The sequence below is a fragment of the Priapulus caudatus genome, unplaced genomic scaffold (assembly GCF_000485595.1).
Source record: "Priapulus caudatus unplaced genomic scaffold, Priapulus_caudatus-5.0.1 Scaffold259, whole genome shotgun sequence".
In the NCBI taxonomy this organism is placed as follows: domain Eukaryota; kingdom Metazoa; phylum Priapulida; class Priapulimorpha; order Priapulimorphida; family Priapulidae; genus Priapulus; species Priapulus caudatus.
The window spans coordinates 200584-206056 of NW_014577320.1; the positions used below are offsets into that span (position 1 = coordinate 200584).

Sequence of the window (5473 nt, forward strand, 5' to 3'; positions counted from 1 at the left end):
GATGATGATGATGATGATGATGATGATGATATTAATAATAATTACAATAATAATTACAACAACAACAACAACAATAATAATAATAGTAATAACAATGATATAATTATTGATGTTAATAATGACAATATTACCTAGAAAACACACGTTCGCACTCGCTTTCTAATTTTCTAGCTGCGCTCTCGTGTTCTTGTATACAGTCTTATATATAATGTGGTCATTACGTGCGCCGATCACTGATCTCTATACACTAACTAATTAGTAACTCAGTATAAATTAATATATATATATAGAAGTAAGTGGCGCCGCTGCATGCGATATATACGAGAACGGTTACAGTGGCGACACATGGTAGAACGCGCGTACGATATTATCAGGGGTTAATAATAACAAATTGTCATTATTAACCCCTGATAATAATTATTATATTGTTCTAATCTTGAACTTGACCTTGAATCTGTTTTGAGCTTTGGGCGCATATGTGTAGTGCTCACATTGCTCCTGCCTGGCAGGTTATTATGCAAATCCCGTAACAACGGCAATGGCGAATTTAACTGCTTAAGTCGTTTGTTACTCGATCTACAATCCTTATATTTTGCTATCCTAGGGTTTCCACATCACAGATATGGCATGGATAAACAAATATGGGAAGTTAACCGGGTAAGTCCGTAATTTTAGAAACAGTGTATTTTATTCTCATCAGAGGCATGCAATGCCTCGATCGTTGATGTACAGTCTATAGCTATTGATATATTGCATTGTGTTATTTAGTTTATTTTCAAATTTTAACTAGGAGTGCATATATCATCCCNCACACACACACGCGGCCACACACCGCACACACGCACACACACACTACTGCACCACACACACAACCAGGACGCCAACACACACAACACACCACCACACCACACACACGCACGTCCACACACACCACACACACATCACACACTATGGCATCACACCACACACACACACACACACACACACACACACACACATGCACATGCATGCACACACACACCACACACACACCACACACACACACACACACACACTGCACTATGCACATGCACACACACACACACACACACACCAACACACACACACACCACACACCACACACCCACACACACACACCACACACACACACCACACAAACACCACCACACAACAGCACCACACACACACACACACACACACACACGCGCGCGGCGCGCGCGCACACGACACACACGCACACACACACGCACGCACGACACACAACACACACACACACACACACACACATGCACACACACACACACACACCACACCACACACACACACACACATGCACACACACACACACACACACAACACACACATGCACACACACACACACACGACACACACACCACACATGCACAACACACACACACACACACAACACCACACACACACATGCACACACACACACACACACACACACACACACAACACACACCACACACACATGCACAACACACACAACACACACACACACACACACACACACACACACACACACACATACACCACACACACACAACACACACACACAACACACACACATCACACACTACACACACACACGACAGTATAACAGGGAATTTCTAAGACATTTCACAGGTGTTAATCGGGTGTGCGTTACACCACTATATAGCGCTATATCACTTTGTTTGCAACCACTCACACAACGCCCAACAAAGCACGAACCTGACTATATACGATCGAATCCGTGTGCTATTGTAATTGTTTTAAATAAATATTATGAAGTCACTGAGAGTTTTAGTATGAATTTTTCGTTCATATGTTTGATCTGGTATTTAGTACTTTATTATTGTAGGGGTTCGGGGACACGCTGAGTAGCGACGACGTTTCTTAATCGGAAGGTTTAGCGAAAAACGCTGACAAACGAGATAGTGGAAGGATTAATGAGAAGGGCATCTCACACAACATTCCACGACCGGCAAGGCTAAAACAGGTGCCGATATTCGCCACGGCAGTTACCAAGGCAGAGAAAGCTATTGCGCCGCATATATTATTACATGCTATACTCTTCTCTCCCTTGCATGCTATATAATTTTATGCGAGTAAGTAAGATGTTAGAAGAAGTGAAAAAATAAAAAAATAAGCACATTTATATAAAAAATGTTAAAATATATTAAATAGTTTAATATAATGCTGGGCGGGGTGTCTTCATAACTACCTGGCATTATGGATTCCACAGCTAACGTGCCTTCATTTTACATTGCATTATGTGCTTTACGGTACGAACCAGAAGAAGCATCCGTTAGGATTCGAAAACCTAAGTCTAGGTCACTCGGTCTACAAGTTAAGGATTGTCTGTTAACTAGGACGCCTTTTATTCGCGTTGTCGTGCTTTCTAGTAATACGTTCGTTATCGATCGTTCGTTCTCAAATAGACTGACTCACCTTATTCAACGATGTGGAATACATTTTGCAAGTACTAACCTTGGAAAACTGGCCGATGAAAGAAACCATTTGAGACGAAAGGCGTATGTACGTTTAAAAATGCTCTACCATTTGGTTGTATTACATTTCAGAAGTGTGTAGGCATTGTTTTGATGATGAGAGATCATGGATTCAACACAGGACGGTCTCCCTTCCTGGCAGATAGCACCACACGTACACTGTAACTGTAACGACACTACTGACATTATGTGTTAATATAGGTGCTTTAGACAGTGATTTTCTTCAAGCCACTATGACTGCGCCGAAGTAGCAGTTTGTCGTAGCGAAGTAATACGAATGACGATGTTCGTCTGCTCATTCACCTTCCACATGCGAAGAATGGTCATTCTTTCGCGGCGGCAGGAGTCTGTATACCTCCATTTCCTCCAATGTTCATATCAGCATTTCGGGGCGGCTTCACGCTGGACGTGAGCAGCAGCCACGATGTTTGGCCTGGCAGGCGGACTCACAGCAGCGGGCAAAAGAGTCGGCCCTTCCGTTAAACGCACGCCAAGAGACGCCTTCGACTTCATCCGTTTACAGCATAGCCCTCAGCGTTATAGTGTGAGTTACTAGTGAGGTATACTAGATATATATACTATATATAATTTTTTTTTTTTTTTTTTTTTTTTTTTTTTTTTTTTTTGTTTTTTTTTTTTTCTTGTTTTTTTTCTTGTTTTTTTCATATGATTTATTATATTTAATATATATATATATATATTTATGCGTGTGCGGTGGTGTGTGGTGATATGTGTGGGATTTGGCCTGCGAGTGTGTGCGTGTGTGTGTATGTTGTGCTGTGTGGTTTATGTATGTATATAATTTATATTGGGTGTGTGTACTGGCTGTGTGGTGTGCTGTGTGTGTGTGTTGTATGCCCCCAACCACTTTAACCCCCTGTGTGAGCTTGTGCTGCGTGCGTCGTGCGTGCTGCGTGCAGTGTGCGTGCGTGTGCGTGTGCGCCCGCGTGTGCGCGTCAGCCGTTGTGTGATTTATTATGTATGTATGTATGTATGGGGATGTATGTCATGATGTATGTATGTATATATATAGATTCACCTATATTAAATACTATATACTACTAATATATATATCTATATATATGTTTGGTGTGTGTGCTGTGTGGGGTGTGTGTGTGTGTGTATGTGTGTGTGCCTCGCTGTGGTGTGATGGCGTTGCCGTGCGTGCGTGCGTGCGTGCGTGCGTGCGTGCGTGCGTGTGTGCGTATGTATACACCAGGCTTCAATGTCGAAGGCTGGTCATGGTGCTGTGCCTTGTCGTCGGACGTTTTCCAATCCCGTACGTCTAAGCGTGAGCGAATTCAGCCGCCCGCAAACATGTCGCGACGGCCATTGAATAGCAGCATTTGCAGAACTAACACAATACAATAAATAGGATAATTCAACATAAACTATAAGCTTCGAGTGAACCGAAATGACTCCTTTTGTTGCGATTTTAACGGTTGCATTATAATATTGCCAATTGGACCCGTACAAGTTGAGATCGCATAATCATGACACCCTTTTCTGCTACCAAATCCACCCATTCAAGTTGTTTATAATTAAATCCACAAACAATTGATAAGAAGGGCTCGCCTTTTACATTATCTTTGCCTTTACTTTTACCCCGCCATCTATATCACAACACGATGTTCTTGTGGTCTATATGTATAATGGCGTCATGCACACACTAATAACAGATTTACAGTAATTGTTTAACCTTTTTCAAATATTCATAACATTGTGTCTTTCTCTGCAGTTTTTTTCCCGATACTTACTCCACTTCTAAAGCTGTTAAAAATACAATTCCTTAAAAAAGAAGATCAAGACTTCTTTGTCAACCTCACTACGAAGACTCTGGAGCTTAGACGAACTTCTAAAGAGGTACGACCACCGTTGTGAGATTCGTGTTCTGCAACAGTGGCTCCCATTCTACAATACTATATAATCTCTTGTCAGCGTGCTTGAAGCAAGTTGCCAAAAAGCTTAATTTCAACAACGTTTCACGATCGGGGAATTTTTCTTAAGCTACCGATGGACCAATAGGAGCAGATTAGGATATTTTTATGTATAGAGGAGATGTGTGTGCGTGTGTTCGTGTGCGTGCGTGCGTGCGTGCGTGCGTGTGTGTGTGTATGCTTTGTGTGCGCGCGTGTGTGCACACTTTACATATGACGTATACATTTCTAGGTACGACCAGACTTTCTCCAGTTGATGATGGACGCTCACAAGGAAATGCATGACAAATCTGGCGAAGTTCACAAAGGTTGGTGGTTATAAATATACTGTGACGTGTAGACCATTGAAAAGCGGCCCGCATGTGTCATCATTACAAAATAATAGCAACTCAGCCTATATAACATTACTTTATCAAACGAAAAAAAAATAGAAAAAGGTTGACAACACTAAAAGTTTCCGTGAATTACGGTGTAACGCGGCAACGGGCTTATACTTTTATGAGGACGGAGGCGTGTATTTTCGGGATGTGGGATTAGACCCGAGATATACGAGATAAATATTTCGTTTTCTTCTGGAATAGAAGTCAGCCGGACACGGGAAAGCCGAAATTGGGTTTTAAGTAACCGGGAAATGGGAAATGGCATATTTTTACCTGGTAAACTGCATGTGAATGGACCCCTCCACACACACACACGTACATACACGCACGCAGACACATGCACCCACGCGCCAATATGGGATACCCTGGAGTATTTACCGGTTCCCAGATCCCCCGTCTTAAGATATCCGTTCGCTGCTATATTAACGCGGTTCGCAAATGAAGTTTCACGTTTTAAAACGGCAACTGACTGCATGATACCGTCATCTAACTAACCAACAATCTAGGTTTGACGGACAAGCAGATCCTCGCACAATCCCTGATCTTCTTCCTGGCCGGTTACGAGACGACGGCCACGCTGCTGGCCATGTGGTCCTACTGCCTCGCTACCAACCCAGAATGGCAGACGAAACTGCAGCAGGAA

General features: G+C 42.6%; 1 long non-coding RNA gene across 1 annotated transcript; it reads left to right on the top strand.

The window, feature by feature from the left end:
• Window positions 1-3015: 3015 nt before the first annotated feature.
• Window positions 3016-5440, top strand: LOC106808198. The gene is made up of 4 exons (XR_001393754.1): window positions 3016-3057; window positions 4252-4376; window positions 4683-4758; window positions 5337-5440. It is a non-coding gene; the product is annotated as an uncharacterized LOC106808198 (long non-coding RNA).
• The last annotated feature ends 33 nt before the right edge of the window (window positions 5441-5473 follow it).